This window comes from Eschrichtius robustus, chromosome 3 (assembly GCF_028021215.1).
Source record: "Eschrichtius robustus isolate mEscRob2 chromosome 3, mEscRob2.pri, whole genome shotgun sequence".
NCBI lineage: Eukaryota > Metazoa > Chordata > Mammalia > Artiodactyla > Eschrichtiidae > Eschrichtius > Eschrichtius robustus.
In genome coordinates, this window is record NC_090826.1 from 189,493,987 (window position 1) to 189,511,748 (window position 17,762).

The following is a 17,762-nucleotide window of genomic DNA, read 5'->3' on the forward strand; positions in this document are numbered from 1 at the left end:
AACCTATCCCACTCTCTAGATACCCCTTAGCACGTCAAGGAATATTATTTGGGGGTCCAGCCATGGAGAACAGTTTTGACACTAGGATAAGATAAGGAACACACCCATTATAAAGAAATCACATTAGGATTCTCTTTTTAACCTGTTCCTTAAAACACTAGTGCTTAGGAAATCTATTGGAGGCAGAAGCAGTCAAGGGTAGCTTAGGGTTAGGGTTAGGGTACGGCTTAGGGTACGGGTTTGGGTACGGGTTCGGGTACGGTGTGGGGTATGGGTTAGGGTTAGGGTTAGTTTGAGGGTCAGGGCTCGGTTTAGGGTATGGGTTAGGATTAGGGTACGTGTTAGGTTTAGGGTAGGGGTTAGGATTAGGGTACGCGTTAGGAATAGGGTAGTTATTAAACCTATCCCACTCTCCAGACACCCCTTAGCACGTCAAGGAATAGTATTTGGGGGTCCAGCCATGGAGAAGAGTTTAGACACTAGGAGAAGAGAAGGAACACACATATTATCAAGAAATCACATTAGGATTCTCTTTTTAACATGTTCTTTACAACAATAGTGCTTAGGAATTCTATTGGAGGCAGAATCAGTCAAGGGTAGCTTAGGATTAGGGTTAAGGTTAGGGTTAGGCTACGGCTTAGGGTACGGGTTCGGGTACGGGTTTGGGTACGGCATAGGGTATAGGTTTGGGTCAGGGTTACGGTTAGTTTGAGGGTTAGGGCTCGGTTTAGGGTACGGGTTAGGATTAGTGTACGTGTTAGGGTAGGGGTTAGTGTTAGGGTATGCGTTAGGGTTAGGGTAGTTACTAAACCTATCCCAGTCTCTAGATACCACTTAGCACGTCAAGGAATATTATTTGGGGTCCAGTCATGGAGAAGAGTTTAGACACTAAGGGAAGATAAGGAACACACCCATTATCAAGAAATCACATTAGGATTCTCTTTTTTACCTGTTCTTTAAAACACTAGTGCTTAGGAAACCTATTGGAGGCAGAAGCAGTCAAGGGCATCTTAGGGTTAGGGTTAGGGTTAGGGTTAGAGCTCGGTTTAGGGTACGGGTTAGGATTAGGGTACGTGTTAGTGTTAGGGTAGGGGTTAGGGTTAGGGTATGCGTTAGGGTTAGGGTAGTTATTAAACCTATCCCATTCTCTAGATACCCCTTAGCACGTCAAGGAATATTATTTGTGGGTCCAGCCATGGAGAAGAGTTTAGACACTAGGAGAAGAATACGAACACACCCGTTATGAAGAAATCACATTAGGATTCTCTTTTTAACCTGTTCCTTACAACACTAGTGCTAAGGAAATCTATTGGAGGCAGAAGCAGTCAAGGGTAGCTTAGGGTTAGGGTTAGGGTTAGGGTTAGGGAACGGCTTAGGGTACGGGTTTGGGTACGGGTTCGGGTACGGCGTAGGGTATGGGTTAGGGTTAGGGTTAGTTTGAGGGTTAGGGCTCGGTTTAGGGTATGGGTTAGGATTAGGGTACGTGTTAGGGTTAGGGTAGGGGTTAGGGTTAGGGTACGCGTTAGGGATAGTGTAGTTATTAAACCTATCCCACTCTCTAGATACCCCTTAACACGTCAAGGAATATTATTTGGGGGTCCAGCCATGAAAAGGAGTTTAGACACTAGGAGAAGATAAGGAATACACCTATTATCAACCAATCACATTAGGATTCACTTTTTAACCTGTTCCTTAAAACACTATTGGTTAGGAAATCTATTGGAGGCAGAAGCAGTCAAGGGTAGCTTAGGGTTAGGGTTAGGGTTAGGGTATGGCTTAGGGTACGGGTTCGGGTACGCGTTTGGGTACGGCGTAGTGTATGGGATAGGGTTAGGGTTAGTTTGAGGGTTAGGGCTCGGTTTAGGGTACGGTGTAGGATTAGGGTACGTGTTAGTGGTAGGGTAGGGGTTAGGGTTAGGGTACGCATTAGGGTTAGCGTAGTTACTAAACGTATGCCAGTGTCTAGATACCCCTTAGCACGTCAAGGCATATTATTTGGGGGTCCAGCCATGGAGAAGAGTTTAGACACTAGGAGAAGATAAGGAACACACCTATTATCAACAAATCACATTAGGATTCTCTTTTTAACCTGTTCCTTACAAGAGTAGTGCTTAGGAAATCTATTGGAGGCAGAAGCAGTCAAGGGTAGCTTAGGGTTAGGGTACGGGTTTGGGTACGGGTTCGGGTACGGCGTATGGTATGGGTTAGGGTCAGGGTTAGGGTTAGTTTGAGGTTTAAGTCTCAGATTAGGGTATGGGTTAGGATTAGGGTACGTGTTAGGGTTAGGGTTTGGTTTAGGGTTAGGTTAGGCGTTAGGGTTAGGGTAGTTATTAAAACTATCCCACTCTCTAGATACACCTTACCACGTTAAGGAATAGTATTTGGGGGTCCAGCCATGGAGAAGGGTTTAGACACTAGGATAAGATAAGGAATACACCCATTATAAAGAAATCACATTAGGATTCTCTTTTTAACCTGTTCCTTAAAACACTAGTGCTTAGGAAATCTATTGGAGGCAGAAGCAGTCAGGGTAGCTTAGGGTTAGGGTTAGGGTTAGGGTTAGGGTTAGGGTACGGCTTAGGGTACGGGTTCTGGTACGGGTTCGGGTGCAGCTTAGGTTATGTTTTAGTGTTAGGGTTAGGGTCAGTTTTAGGGTGAGGGCTCGGTTTAGGGTACGGGTTAGGATAAGGGTACGTGTTAGGGTTAGGGTAGGGGTTAGGTTTAGGTTACGCGTTAGGGTTAGGGTAGTTATTAAACCTATCCCATTCTCTAGATACCCCTTAGCACGTCAAGGAATATTTTTTGGGGGTCCAGCCAGGAGAAGAGTTTAGACACTAGGAGAAGAATACGAACACACCCATTATCAAGAAATCACATTAGGATTCTTTTTTTAACCTGTTCCTTACAACACTAGTGCTTAGGAAATCTATTGGAGGCAGAAGCAGTCAAGGGTAGCTTAGAGTTAGGGTTAGGGTTAGGGTACGGCTTAGGGTATGGGTTCGGGTATGGGTTCGGGTAGGGTGCAGAGTGTGGGTTAGGGTTAGGGTTAGGGTTGGTTTGAGGGTTTTGGCTCGGTTTAGGGTATGGGTTAGGATTAGGGTACGTGTTAGGGTTACTGTAGGGGTTAGGGTTAGGGTACGTGTTAGGGTTATGGTAGTTATTAAACCTATCTCACTCTCTAGATACCCCTTAGCACGTCAAGGAACATTATTTGGGGGTCCAGCCATGGAGAAGAGTTTAGACACTAGGAGAAGATAAGGAACACACTCACTATCAAGAAATCACATTAGGATTCTCTTTTTAAACTGTTCCTTACAACAGTATTGGTTATGAAATCTATTGGAGGCAGGAGCAGTCAAGGGTAGCTTAGGGTTAGCGCTCGGGTAAGGCTTATGGTACTGGTTTGGGTACAGGTTCGGGTACGGCAAAAGGTATGGGTTAGGGTTAGATTTACCATTCATTTGAGGGTTAAGGCTCGGTTTAGTGTACGGGTTAGGATTAGGGTACCTGTTAGAGTTAGGGTAGAGGTTAGGGTTAGTGTATGCGTTAGTGTTAGGATAGTTTTTAAACCTATCCCACTCTGCAGATACCCCTTAGCACGTCAAGGAATATTATTTGGGGGTCCAGCCATGGAGAAGAGTTTAGACACTAGGAAAAGATAAGGAACACACCCATTATGAAGAAGTCACATAAGGATTGTCTCTTAACCTGTTCTTTACAACACTAGTGCTTAGGAAATCTATTGGAGGCAGAAGCAGTCAAGGGTAGCCTAGGATTAGGGTTAAGGTTAGGGTTAGGGTACGGCTTAGGGTACGGGTTCGGGTACGGGTTCGGGTACGGCATAGGGTATCGGTTTGGGTCAGGTTTACGGTTAGTTTGAGGGTTAGGGCTCAGTTCAGGGTACGGGTTAGGATTAGTGTATGTGTTAGGGTAGGGGTTAGGGTTAGGGTATGCGTTAGGGTTAGGGTAGTTACTAAACCTATCCCAGTCTCTAGATACCCCTTAGCACGTCAAGGAATAGTATTTGGGGGTCCAGTCATGGAGAAGAGTTTAGACACTAGGGGAAGATAAGGAACACACCCATTATCAAGAAATCACATTAGGATTCTCTTTTTAACCTGTTCTTTAAAACACTAGTGGTTAGGAAACCTATTGGAGGCAGAAGCAGTCAAGGGTAGCTTAGGATTAGGGTTAAGGTTAGGGTTAGGGTACGGCTTAGGGCACGGGTTCGGGTACGGGTTTGGGTATGGCATAGGGTATAGGTTTGGGTCAGGGTTTCGGTTAGTTTGAGGGTTAGGGCTCGGTTTAGGGTACGGGTTAGGATTAGTGTACGTGTTAGGGTAGGGGTTAGTGTTAGGGTATGCGTTAGGGTTAGGGTAGTTACTAAACCTATCCCAGTCTCTAAATACCACTTAGTACGTCAAGGAATATTATTTGGGGGTCCAGTCATGGAGAAGAGTTTAGACACTAAGGGAAGATAAGGAACACACCCATTATCAAGAAATCACATTAGGATTCTCTTTTTAACCTGTTCTTTAAAACACTAGTGCTTTGGAAACCTATTGGAGGCAGAAGCAGTCAAGGGTAGCTTAGGGTTAGGGTTAGGGTTAGGGTTAGGGCTTTGTTTAGGTTACGAAGAATACGAACACACCCATTATGAAGAAATCACATTAGGATTCTCTTTTTAACCTGTTCCTTACAACACTAGTGCTTAGGAAATCTATTGGAGGCAGAAGCAGTCAAGGGTAGCTTAGTGTTAGGGTTAGGGTTAGGGTTAGGTCTTTGTTTAGGATACGGGTTAGGATTAGGGTACGGGTTAGGGTTAGGGTAGGGGTTAGGGTTAGGGTACGCGTTAGGCTAAGGGTAGTTATTAAACCTATCCAACTCTCTAGATACCCCTTAGCACGTCAAGGAATATTATTTGGGGGTCCAGCCATGGAGAAGAGTTTAGACCATAAGAGAAGATAAGGAACACACCTGTTATCAACAAATCACATTAGGATTCTCTTTTTAACCTGTTTCATAGAACACTAGTGCTTAGGAAGTCTATTGGAGGCAGAAGCAGTCAAGGGTAGCTTAGGGTTAGGGTTAGGGTTAGGGTACGGCTTAGGGTATGGGTTCGGGTACGGCGTAGGGTATGGGTTAGAGTTAGTGTTAGGGTTAGTTTTAGGGTTAGGGCTCGGTTTAGGGTACGGGTTAGGATTAGTGTACGTGTTAGGGTTAGGGTAGGTGTTAGGGTTAGGATACGCGTTAGGGTTAGGGTAGTTTTTAAACCTATCCCACTCTCTAGATACCCCTTAGCACGTCAAGGAATATTATTTGGGGGTTCAGCCATGGAGAAGAGTTTTGACACTAGGATAAGATAAGGAACACACCCATTATAAAGAAATCACATTAGGATTCTATTTTTAACCTGTTCCTTAAAACACTAGTGCTTAGGAAATCTATTGGAGGCAGAAGCAGTGAAGGGAAGCTTAGGGTTAGGGTTAGGGTTAGGGTTAGGGAACGGCTTAGGGTACGGGTTCGGGTACGGCGTAGGGTATGGGTTAGGGTTAGGGTTAGTTTGAGGGTTAGGGCTCGGTTTAGGGTATGGGATAGGATTAGGGAACGTGTTAGGTTTAGGGTAGCGGTTAAGGTTAGGGTACGCGTTAGGGATAGTGTAGTTATTAAACCTATCCCAATCTCTAGATACCCCTTAACACGTCAAGGAATATTATTTGGGGGTCCAGCCATGGAGAAGAGTTTAGACACTAGGAGAAGATAAGGAACACACCTATTATCAACCAATCACATTAGGATTCACTTTTTAACCTGTTCCTTAAAACACTATTGGTTAGCAAATCTATTGGAGGCAGAAAGAGCCAAGGGTAGCTTAGTGTTAGGGTTAGGGTTAGGGTATGGCTTAGGGTACGGGTTCGGGTACGCGTTTGGGTATGGCATAGTGTATGGGTTAGGGTTAGGGTTAGTTTGAGGTTTAGGGCTCGGTTTAGGGTACGGGGTAGGATTAGGGTACGTGTTAGTGGTAGGGTAGGGGTTAGGGTTAGGGTACGCATTAGGGTTAGGGTAGTAACTAAACCTATCCCACTGTCTAGATACCCCTTAGCACGTCAAGGCATATTATGTGGGGGTCCAGCCATGGAGAAGAGTTTAGACACTAGGAGAAGATAAGGAACACACCTATTATCAACAAATCACATTAGGATTCTCTTTTTAACCTGTTCCTTACAAGAGTAGTGCTTAGGAAATCTATTGGAGGCAGAAGCAGTCAAGGGTAGCTTAGGGTTAGGGTTAGGGTTAGCGTTAGGGTTAAGGTGCGGCTTAGGGTACGGGTTTGGGTACAGGTTCGGGTACGGCATAGTGTATGGGTTTGGGTTAGGGTTACCATTAGTTTGAGGGTTAAGGCTCAGTTGAGTTTACGGGTTAGGATTAGGGTACGTGGTAGGGTTATGGTAGGGTTTAGGGTTAGGGTACGCGTTAGGGATAGGGTAGTTATTAAACCTATCCCACTCTCCAGATACCCCTTAGCACGTCAAGGAATAGTATTTGGGGGTCCAGCCATGGAGAAGGGTTTAGACACTAGGAGAAGAGAAGGAACACACCTATTATCAAGAAATCACTTTAGGATTCTCATTTTAACCTGTTCTTTACAACAGTAGTGCTTTGGAATTCTATTGGAGGCAGAATCAGTCAAGGGTAGCTTAGGATTAGGGTTAAGGTTAGGGTTAGGGTACGGCTTAGGGTACAGGTTCGGGTACGGGTTCGGGTACGTCATAGGGTATAGGTTTGGGTCAGGGTTACGGTTAGTTTGAGGGTTAGGGCTCGGTTTAAGGTACGGGTTAGTATTAGTGTACGTGTTAGGGTAGGGGTTAGTGTTAGGGTATGCGTTAGGGTTAGGGTAGTTACTAAACCTATCCCAGTCTCTAGATACCACTTAGCACGTCAAGGAATATTATTTGGGGGTCCAGTCATGGAGAAGAGTTTAGACACTAAGGGAAGATAAGGAACACACTCAGTATAAAGAAATCACATTAGGATTCTCTTTTTAACCTCTTCCTTAAAACACTAGTGCTTAGGAAATCTATTGGAGGCAGAAGCAGTCAGAGTAGCTTAGGGTTAGGGTTAGGGTTAGGGTTAGGGTTAGGGTACGGCTTAGGGTACGGGTGAGGGTACGGGTTCGGGTACAGCGTAGGTTATGGTTTAGTGTTAGGGTTAGGGTCAGTTTTAGGGTGAGGACTCGGTTTAGGGTATGGGTTAGGATTAGTGTACGTGTTAGGGTTAGGGTAGGGGTTAGGTTTAGGTTACGCGTTAGGGTTAGGGTAGTTATTAAACCTATCCCACTCTCTAGATACCCCTTAGCACGTCAAGGAATATTATTTGGGGGTCCAGCCATGGAGAAGAGTTTAGACACTATGACAAGATAAGGAACACACCCATTATCAAGAAATCACATTAGGATTCTCTTTTTAACCTCTTCCTTAAAACACTCGTGGTTAGGAAATCTATTGGAGGCAGAAGCAGTCAAGGGTAGTTTAGGTTTATGGTTAGGTTTAGGGCTAGGTTTAGGGTTATGGTACGGCTTAGGGTACGGGTTCGGGTACGGGTTCGGGTACGGCATAGGGTATGGGTTAGGGTTAGGTTTAGGGTTAGTTTTAGGGTTCGGGCTCGTTTTAGGATACGGGTTAGGATTAGGGTACGTGTTAGTGTTAGGGTAGGGGTTAGGGTTAGGGTACGCGTTAGGGTTAGGGTAGTTATTAAAGCTATCCCACTCTCTAGATACCCCTTAGTACGTCAAGGAATATTATTTGGGGGTCCAGCCATGGAGAAGAGTTTAGACACTAGGATAAGATAAGGAACACACCCATTATAAAGAAATCACATTAGGATTCTCTTTTTAAACTGTTCCTGAAAACACTAGTGCTTAGGATACCTTTTGGAGGCAGAAGCAGTCAAGGGTAGCTTAGGGTTAGGGTTAGGGTTAGGGTTAGGGTTAGTGTACGGCTTAGGGTACGGGTTCGGGTACGGGTTCGTGTACGGCGTAGGGTATGGGTTAGGGTTAGGGTTAGGGTTAGGTTTAGGGTTAGGGCTCGGTTTAGGGTACGGGTTAGGATTAGGGTACGTGTTAGTGTTAGGGTAGGGGTTAGGGTTAGGATACGCGTTAGGGTTAGGGTAGTTATTAAACCTATCCCACTCTCTAGATATCCCTTAGCACGTCAAGGAATATTATTTGGGGGTCCAGCCATGGAGAGGAGTTTAGACACTAGGATCAGATAAGGAACACACCCATTATCAAGAAATCACATTAGGATTCTCTTTTTAACCTGTTCCTGAATACAGTAGTGCTTAGGAAATCTCTTGGAGGCAGAAGCAGTCAAGGGTAGCTTAGGGTTAGTGTTAGTGTTAGGGTTAGGGTTAGGGCACGGCTTAGGGTACGGGTTCGGGTACGGGTTCGGGTACGGCGTAGGGTATGGGTTAGGGTTAGGGTTAGGGTTAGTTTTAGGGTTAGGGCTCGGTTTAGGGTACGGGTTAGGATTAGGGTACGTGTTAGGGTTAGGGTAGGGGTTAGGGTTAGGGTACGCGTTAGGGTTAGGGTAGTTATTAAACCTATCCCACTCTCTAGATACCCCTTAGCACGTCAAGGAATATTATTTGGGGGTCCAGCCATGGAGAAGAGTTTAGACACTAGGAGAAGAATACGAACACAACCATTATCAAGAAATCACATTAGGATTCTCTTTTTAACCTGTTCCTTGCAACACTAGTGCTTAGGAAATCTATTGGAGGCAGAAGCAGTCAAGGGTACCTTAGGGTTAGGGTTAGGGTTAGGGTACGGTTTAGGGTACGGGTTCGGGTAGGGCGTAGGGTGTGGGGAAGGGTTAGGGTTAGGGTTGGTTTGAGGGTTGTGGCTCGGTTTAGGGTATGGGTTAGGATTAGGGTACGTGTTAGGGTTAGTGTAGGGTTAGGGTTAGGGTACGTTTTAGGGTTAGGGTATTTATTAAACCAATCGCACTCTCTAGATACACCTTAGCACGTCAAGGAACATTATTTGGGGGTCCAGCAGTGGAGAAGAGTTTAGACACTAGGAGAAGATAAGGAACACACCCACTATCAAGAAATCACATTAGGATTCTCTTTTTAAACTGTTCCTTACAACAGTATTGGTTACGAAATCTACTGGAGGCAGAAGCAGTCAAGGGTAGCTTAGGGTTAGCGATCGGGTAAGGCTTAGGGTACGGGTTTGGGTACAGGTTCGGGTACGGCAAAATGTATGGGTTAGGGTTAGGTTTACCATTCGTTTGAGGGTTAAGGGTCGGTTTAGTGTACGGGTTAGGATTAGGGTACGTGTTAGGGTTAGGGTAGAGGTTAAGGTTAGTGTATGCGTTAGTGTTAGGATAGTTTTTAAACCTATCCCACTCTGCAGATACCCCTTAGCACGTCAAGGAATATTATTTGGGGGTCCAGCCATGGAGAAGAGTTTAGACACTGGGAGAAGATAAGGAACACACCTATTATCAAGAAGTCTCATTAGGATTCTCTCTTAACCTGTTCCTTACAACACTAGTGCTTAGGAAATCTTTTGGAGACATAAGCAGTCAAGGGTAGCTTAGGGTTAGTGTTAGTGTTAGGGTTAGGTTTAGGGTACGGCTTAGGGTACGGGTTCGGGTACGGGTTCGGGTATGGTGTAGGGTATAGGTTAGGGTTAGGGTTAGGGTTAGTTTTAGGGATAGGGCTCGGTTTAGGTTACGGGTTAGGATTAGGGTACGTGTTAGGGTTAGGGTAGGGGTTAGGGTTAGGGAACGCGTTAGGGTTAGGGTAGTTATTAAACCTATCCCACTCTCTAGATACCCCTTAGCACGTCTAGGAATATTATTTGGGGGGTTCCAGCAATGGAGAAGAGTTTAGACACTAGGAGAAGATAAGGAACACACCCATTATCAAGAAATCACATTAGGATTCTCTTTTTAACCTGTTCCTTAAAACACTAGTGCTTAGGAAATCTATTGGAGGCAGAAGCAGTCAAGGGTAGCTAAGGGTTAGGGTTAGGGTTAGGGTTAAGTTACGGGTTAGGGTACGGGATTGGGTACGGTTTTGGGTACGGCGTAGGGTATGGGTTAGGGTTAGGGTTAGTTTGAGGGTTATGACTCGGTGTAGGGTACGGGTTAGGATTAGGGTACGTGTTAGGGTTAGTGTAGGGGTTAGGGTTAGGGTACGTTTTAGGGTTAGGGTAGTTATTAAACCAATCGAACTCTCTAGATACCCCTTAGCACGTCAAGGAATATTATCTGGGGGTCCAGCCATGGAGAAGAGTTTAGACACTAGGAGAAGGTAAGGAACACACCCATTATCAAGAAATCACATTAGGATTCTCTTTTTAACCTGTTCCTTAAAACACTATTGGTTAGGAAAGCTTTTGGAGACAGAAGCAGTCAAGGGTAGCTTAGGGTTAGGGTTAGGGTTAGGGTACGGCTTAGGGTACGGGTTCGGGTACGGCGTAGGGTATGAGTAAGGGTTAGGGTTAGTTTGAGGGTTAGGGCTCGGTTTAGTGTATGGGTTAGGATTAGGTTACGTGTTATGGTTAGGGTAGGGGTTAGGGTTAGGGTACGCGTTAGGGTTAGGGTTGTTATTAAACCTATCCCACCCTCTAGATACCGCTTAGCACGTCTAGGAATATTATTTGGGGTTCCAGGCATGGAGAAGAGTGTAGACACTAGGAGAAGATAAGGAACACACCCATTATCAAGAAATCACATAAGGATTCTCTTTATAACCTGTTCCTTACAAGACTAGTGCTTAGGAAATCTATTGGAGGCAGAAGCAGTCAAGGGTAGCTTAGGGTTAGGGTTAGAGTTAGGGTTAGGGTACGGCTTAGGGTACGGGTTCGGGTATGGGTTCGGATACACCGTAGGGTGTGTGTTAGGGTTAGGGTTAGTTTTAGGGTTATGGCTCAGTTTAGGGTACGGGTTAGGATTAGGGTACGTGTTAGGGTTAGGGTAGGAGTGAGGGTTAGGGTACGCTTTATGGTTAGGGTAGTTATTAAACCTATCCCACTCGCTAGATACCCCTTAGCACGTCAAGGAATATTATTTGGGTGTCCAGTCATGGAGAAGATTTTAGACAGTAGGAGAAGATAAGGAACACACCTATTATCAACAAGTCACATTAGGATTCTCTTTTCAAGCTGTTCCTTACAACACTAGTGCTTAGAAAATGAATTGGAGGCAGAAGCAGTCAAGGGTAGCTTAGGGTTAGGGTTAGGGTTAGGGTACGGCTTAGGGTACGGGTTCGGGTACGGGTTTGGTTACGGCGTAGGGTATGGGTTAGGGTTAGGGTTAGTTTGAGGGTTATGGCTCGGTATAGGGTACGGGTTAGGATTAGGGTACGTGTTAGAGTTAGGGTAGGAGTTAGGGTTAGACTACGCGTTATGGTTAGGGTAGTTATTAAACCTATCCCACTCTCTAGATACCCCTTAGCACGTCAAGGAATATTATCTGGGGGTCCAGCCATGGAGAAGAGTTTAGATACTAGGAGAAGATAAGGAACACACCCATTATCAAGAAATCACATGAGGATTCTCTCTTAACATCTTCCTTACAACACTAGTGCTTAGGAAATCTATTGGAGGCAGAAGCAGTCAAGGGTAGCTTAGGGTTAGGGTTAGGGTTAGGGTTAGGGTAAAGGTGCGGCTTAGGGTACGGGTTTGGGTACAGGTTCGGGTACGGCATAGGGTATGGGTTAGGTTTAGGGTTAAGGTTATTTTGAGGGTTAAGGCTCAGTTTAGGTTACGGGTTAGGATTAGGGTACGTGTTAGGGTTAGGGTAGGGGTTAGGGTAAGGGTATGCGTTAGGGTTAGGGTAGTTATTAAACCTATCCCACTCTCTAGATACCCCTTAGCACGTCTAGAAATATTATTTGGGGGACCAGCCATGGAGAAGAGTTTAGACACTAGGATAAGATAAGGAACACACCCATTATCAAGAAATCACATAAGGATTCTCTTTTTAACCTGTTCCTTAAAACACTAGTGCTTAGGAAATCTATTGGAGGCAGAAGCAGTCAAGGGTAGCTTAGGGTTAGGGTTAGGGTTAGCGGTAAGGTACGGCTTAGGGTACGGGATTCGGTACGGTTTTGGGTACGGCGTAGGGTATGGTTTAGGTTTTCTGTTAGTTTAAGGGTTATGGCTCGGTTTAGGGTACGGTTTAGGATAAGGGTACGTGTTAGGGTTAGGGTAGGGGTTAGTGATAGCGTCTGCGTTTGGGTCAGGGTAGTTATTAAACCTATCCCACTCTCTCGATACCCCTTAGCACGTCAAGGAATAGTATTTGGGGGTCCAGGCATGGAGAAGAGTATAGACACTAGGAGAAGGTAAGGAACACACCCATTATCAAGAAATAACATTAGGATTCTCTTTTTCACCTGTTCCTTAAAAAACTATTGGTTAGGAAATCTTTTGGAGGCAGAAGCAGTCAAGGGTAGCTTAGGGTTAGTGCTCGGGTAAGGCTTATGGTACGGGTTTGGGTACAGGTTCGGGTACGGCAAAAGGTATGTGTTAGGGTTAGGTTTACCATTCGTTTGAGGGTGAAGGATCGGTTTAGTGTACGGGTTAGGATTAGGGTACGTGTTAGGGTTAGGGTATAGTTTATGGTTAGTGTATGCGTTAGTGTTAGGATAGTTTTTAAACCTATCCCACTCTCCAGATACCACATAGCACGTCAAAGAATATTATTTGGGGGTCCAGCCATGGAGAAGAGTTTAGACACTAGGAGAAGATAAGGAACACACCCATTATGAAGAAGTCACATAAGGATTCTCTCTTAACCTGTTCCTTACAACACTAGTGCTTAGGAAATCTATTGGAGGCAGAAGCAGTCAAGGGTAGCTTAGGATTAGGGTAAAGGTTAGGGTTAGGGTACGGGTTGGGTACGGGTTCGGGTACGGCATAGGGTATCGGTTTGGGTCAGGTTTACGTTTAGTTTGAGGGTTAGGGCTCGGTTTAGGTTACGGGTTAGGATTTGTGTATGTGTTAGGGTAGGGGTTAGGGTTAGGGTATGCGTTAGGGTTAGGGTAGTTACTAAACCTATCCCAGTCTCTAGATACCCCTTAGCACGTCAAGGAATATTATTTGTGGGTCCAGTCATGGAGAAGAGTTTAGACACTAGGGGAAGATAAGGAACACACCCATTATCAAGAAATCACATTAGGATTCTCTTTTTAACCTGTTCTTTAAAACAGTAGTGCTTAAGAAACCTATCGGAGGCAGAAGCAGTCAAGGGTAGCTTAGGGTTAGGGTTAGGGTTAGGGTTAGGGTTAGGGCTCGGTTTAGGTTACGAGTTAGGATTAGGGTACGTGTTAGGGTTAGGGTAGGTGTTAAGGTTAGGGTACGCGTTAGGGTTAGGGTAGTTATTAAACCTATCCCACTCTCTAGATACCCCTTAGCACGTCAAGGAATATTATTTGGGGGTCCAGCCATGGAGAAGAGTTTAGATACTAGGATAATATAAGGAACACACCCATTATAAAGAAATCACATTAGGATTCTCTTTTTAACCTGTTCCTTAAAACACTAGTGCTTAGGAAATCTATTGGAGGCAGAAGCAGTCAGGGTAGCTTAGGGTTAGGGTTAGGGTTAGGGTTACGGTTAGGGTACGGCTTAGGGTACGGGATCGGGTACGGGTTCGTGTATGGCGTAGGATATGGGTTAGGGTTAGGGTCAGTTTTAGGGTGAGGGCTCGGTTTAGGGCACGGGTTAGGATTAGGGTACGTGTTAGGGTTAGGGTAGGGGTTAGGGTTAGCGTACGCGTTAGGGTTAGGGTAGTTATTAAACCTATCCCACTCTCTAGATACCCCTTAGCACGTCAAGGAATATTATTTGGGGGTCCAGCCATGGAGAAGAGTTTAGACACTAGGAGAAGATAAGGAACACACCCATTATGAAGAAATCACATTAGGATTCTCTTTTTAACCTGTTCCTTAAAACACTAGTGCTTAGGAAATCTATTGGAGGCAGAAGCAGTCAAGGGTAGTTTAGGGTTAGGGTTAGGGTTAGGGTACGGCTTAGGGTACGGGTTCGGGTATGGGTTCGGGTAGGGCGTAGGGTGTGGGTTAGGGTTAGGGTTAGGGTTGGTTTGAGGGTTTTGGCTCGGTTTAGGGTATGGGTTAGGATTAGGGTACGTGTTACGGTTAGTGTAGGGGTTAGGGTTAGGGTACGTGTTAGGGTTAGGGTAGTTATTAAACCAATCTCACTCTCTAGATACCCCTTAGCACGTCAAGGAAGATTATTTGGGCGTCCAGCCATGGAGAAGAGTTTAGACACTAGGAGAAGATAAGGAACACACCCACTATCAAGAAATCACATTAGGATTCCCTTTTTAAACTGTTCCTTACAACAGTATTGGTTACGAAATCTACTGGAGGCAGAAGCAGTCAAGGGTAGCTTAGGGTTAGCGTTCGGGTAAGGCTTAGGGTACGGGTTTGGGTACAGGTTCGGGTACGGCAAAAGGTATGGGTTAGGGTTAGGTTTACAATTCGTTTGAGGGTTAAGGGCCATTTTATTGTACGGGTTAGGATTAGGGTACGTGTTAGGGTTAGGGTAGATGTTAGGGTTAGTGTATGCGTTAGTGTTAGGATAGTTTTTAAACCTATCCCACTCTCCAGATACCCCTTAGCACGTCAGTGAATATTATTTGGGGTTCCAGCCATGGAGAAGAGTTTAGACACTGGGAGAAGATAAGGAACACACCCATTATCAAGAAGTCACATTAGGCTTCTCTCTTAACCTGTTCCTTACAACACTAGTGCTTAGGAAATCTATTGGAGGCAGAAGCAGTCAAGGGTAGCTTAGGGTTAGGGTTAGGGTTAGGGTACGGTTTAGGGTACGGGTTCGGGTAGGGCGTAGGGTGTGGGAAAGGTTTAGGGTTAGGGTTGGTTTGAGGGTTGTGGCTCGGTTTAGGGTATGGGTTAGGATTAGGGTACGTGTTAGGGTTAGTGTAGGGGTTAGGGTTAGGGTACGTTTTAGGGTTAGGGTAGTTATTAAACCAATCGCACTCTCTAGATACCCCTTAGCACGTCAAGGAACATTATTTGGGGGTCCAGCAATGGAGAAGAGTTTAGACACTAGGAGAAGATAAGGAACACACCCACTATCAAGAAATCACATTAGGATTCTCTTTTTAAACTGTTCCTTACAACAGTATTGGTTACGAAATCTACTGGAGGCAGAAGCAGTCAAGGGTAGCTTAGGGTTAGCGATCGGGTAAGGCTTAGGGTACGGGTTTGGGTACAGGTTCGGGTACGGCAAAATGTATGGGTTAGGGTTAGGTTTACCATTCGTTTGAGGGTTAAGGGTCGGTTTAGTGTACGGGTTAGGATTAGGGTACGTGTTAGGGTTAGGGTAGAGGTTAAGGTTAGTGTATGCGTTAGTGTTAGGATAGTTTTTAAACCTATCCCACTCTGCAGATACCCCTTAGCACGTCAAGGAATATTATTTGGGGGTCCAGCCATGGAGAAGAGTTTAGACACTGGGAGAAGATAAGGAACACACCCATTATCAAGAAGTCTCATTAGGATTCTCTCTTAACCTGTTCCTTACAACACTAGTGCTTAGGAAATCTATTGGAGATATAAGCAGTCAAGGGTAGCTTAGGGTTAGTGTTAGTGTTAGGGTTAGGTTTAGGGTACGGCTTAGGGTACGGGTTCGGGTACGGGTTCGGGTATGGTGTAGGGTATAGGTTAGGGTTAGGGTTAGGGTTAGTTTTAGGGATAGGGCTCGGTTTAGGTTACGGGTTAGGATTAGGGTAAGTGTTAGGGTTAGGGTAGGGGTTAGGGTTAGGGTACGCGTTAGGGTTAGGGTAGTTATTAAACCTATCCCACTCTGTAGATACCCCTTAGCACGTCAAGGAATATTATCTGGGGGTCCAGCCATGGAGAAGAGTTTAGACACTAGGAGAAGGTAAGGAACACACCCATTATCAAGAAATCACATTAGGATTCTCTTTTTAACCTGTTCCTTAAAACACTATTGGTTAGGAAATCTTTTGGAGACAGAAGCAGTCAAGGGTAGCTTAGGGTTAGGGTTAGGGTTAGGGTACGGCTTAGGGTACGGGTTCGGGTACGGCGTAGGGTATGAATAAGGGTTAGGGTTAGTTTGAGGGTTAGGGCTCGGTTTAGTGTATGGGTTAGGATTAGGTTACGTGTTATGGTTAGGGTAGGGGTTAGGGTTAGGGTACGCGTTAGGGTTAGGGTTGTTATTAAACCTATCCCACCTTCTAGATACCGCTTAGCACGTCTAGGAATATTATTTGGGGTTCCAGGCATGGAGAAGAGTGTAGACACTAGGAGAAGATAAGGAACACACCCATTATCAAGAAATCACATAAGGATTCTCTTTATAACCTGTTCCTTACAAGACTAGTGCTTAGGAAATCTATTGGAGGCAGATGCAGTCAAGGGTAGCCTAGGGTTAGGGTTAGGGTTAGGGTTAGGGTTAGGGTTAGCTTTAGGGTACGGCTTAGGGTATGGGTTCGGGTACGGCGTAGGGTATGGTTTAGGGTTAGGGTTAGGGTTAGTTTGAGGGTTAGGGCTCGGTTTAGGGTACGTGTTAGGGTTAGGGTAGGGGTTAGGGTTAGGGTACGCGTTAGGGTTAGGGTAGTTATTAAACCTATCCCAGTCTCTAGATACCCCTTAGCACGTCAAGGAATATTATTTGGGGGTCCAGCCATGGAGAAGAGTTTAGACACTAGGAGAAGATAAGGAACACACCCATTATCCTGAAATCACATTTGGATTCTCTTTTTAACCTGTTCCTTAAAACAGTAGTGCTTAGGAAATCTATTGGAGGCAGAAGCAGTCAAGGGTAGCTTAGGGTTAGGGTTAGGGTTAGGGTTAGGGTTAGGGTACGGTTTAGGGTACGGGATCGAGTACGGGTTCGGGTACGGCGTAGGGTATGGTTTAGGGTTAGGGTTAGGGTTAGTTTGAGGGTTAGGGCTCGGTTTAGGGTACGTGTTAGGGTTAGGGTAGGGGTTAGGGTTAGGGTACGCGTTAGGGTTAGGGTAGTTATTATACCTATGCCACTCTCTAGATACCCCTTAGCAAGTGAAGGAATATTATTTGGGTGTCCAGCCCTGGAGAAGAGTTTAGACCCTAGGAGAAGATAAGGAACACACCCATTATCAAGAAATCACATTAGGATTCTTTTTTAACCTGGTCCTTAAAACACTAGTGCTTGGGAAATCTATTGGAGGCAGAAGCAGTCAAGGGTAGCTTAGGGTTAGGGTTAGGGTTAGGGTTAGGGTTAGGGTACGGCTTATGGTACGGGTTCGGGTACGGGTTCGGGTATGGCGTAGGGTATGGGTTAGGGTTAGGGTTAGTTTGAGGGTTAGGGCTCGGTTTAGGGTACGTGTTAGGGTTAGGGTAGGGGTTAGGGTTAGGGTACGCGTTAGGGTTAGGGTAGTTATTAAACCTATCCCACTCTCTAGATACCCCTTAGCACGTCAGGGAATATTATTTGGGGGTCCAGCCATGGAGAAGAGTTTAGACACTAGGAGAAGATAAGGAAAACACTCATTATCAAGAAATCACATTAGGATTCTCTTTTTAACCTGTTCCTTAAAACACTAGTGCTTAGGAAATCTATGGGAGGCAGAAGCAGTCAAGGGTAGCTTAGGGTTAGGGTTAGGGTTAGGGTACGGCTTAGGGTACGGGTTCGGGTACGGGTTCGGGTACGGCGTAGGGTATTGTTTAGGGTTAGGGTTAGGGTTAGTTTGAGGGTT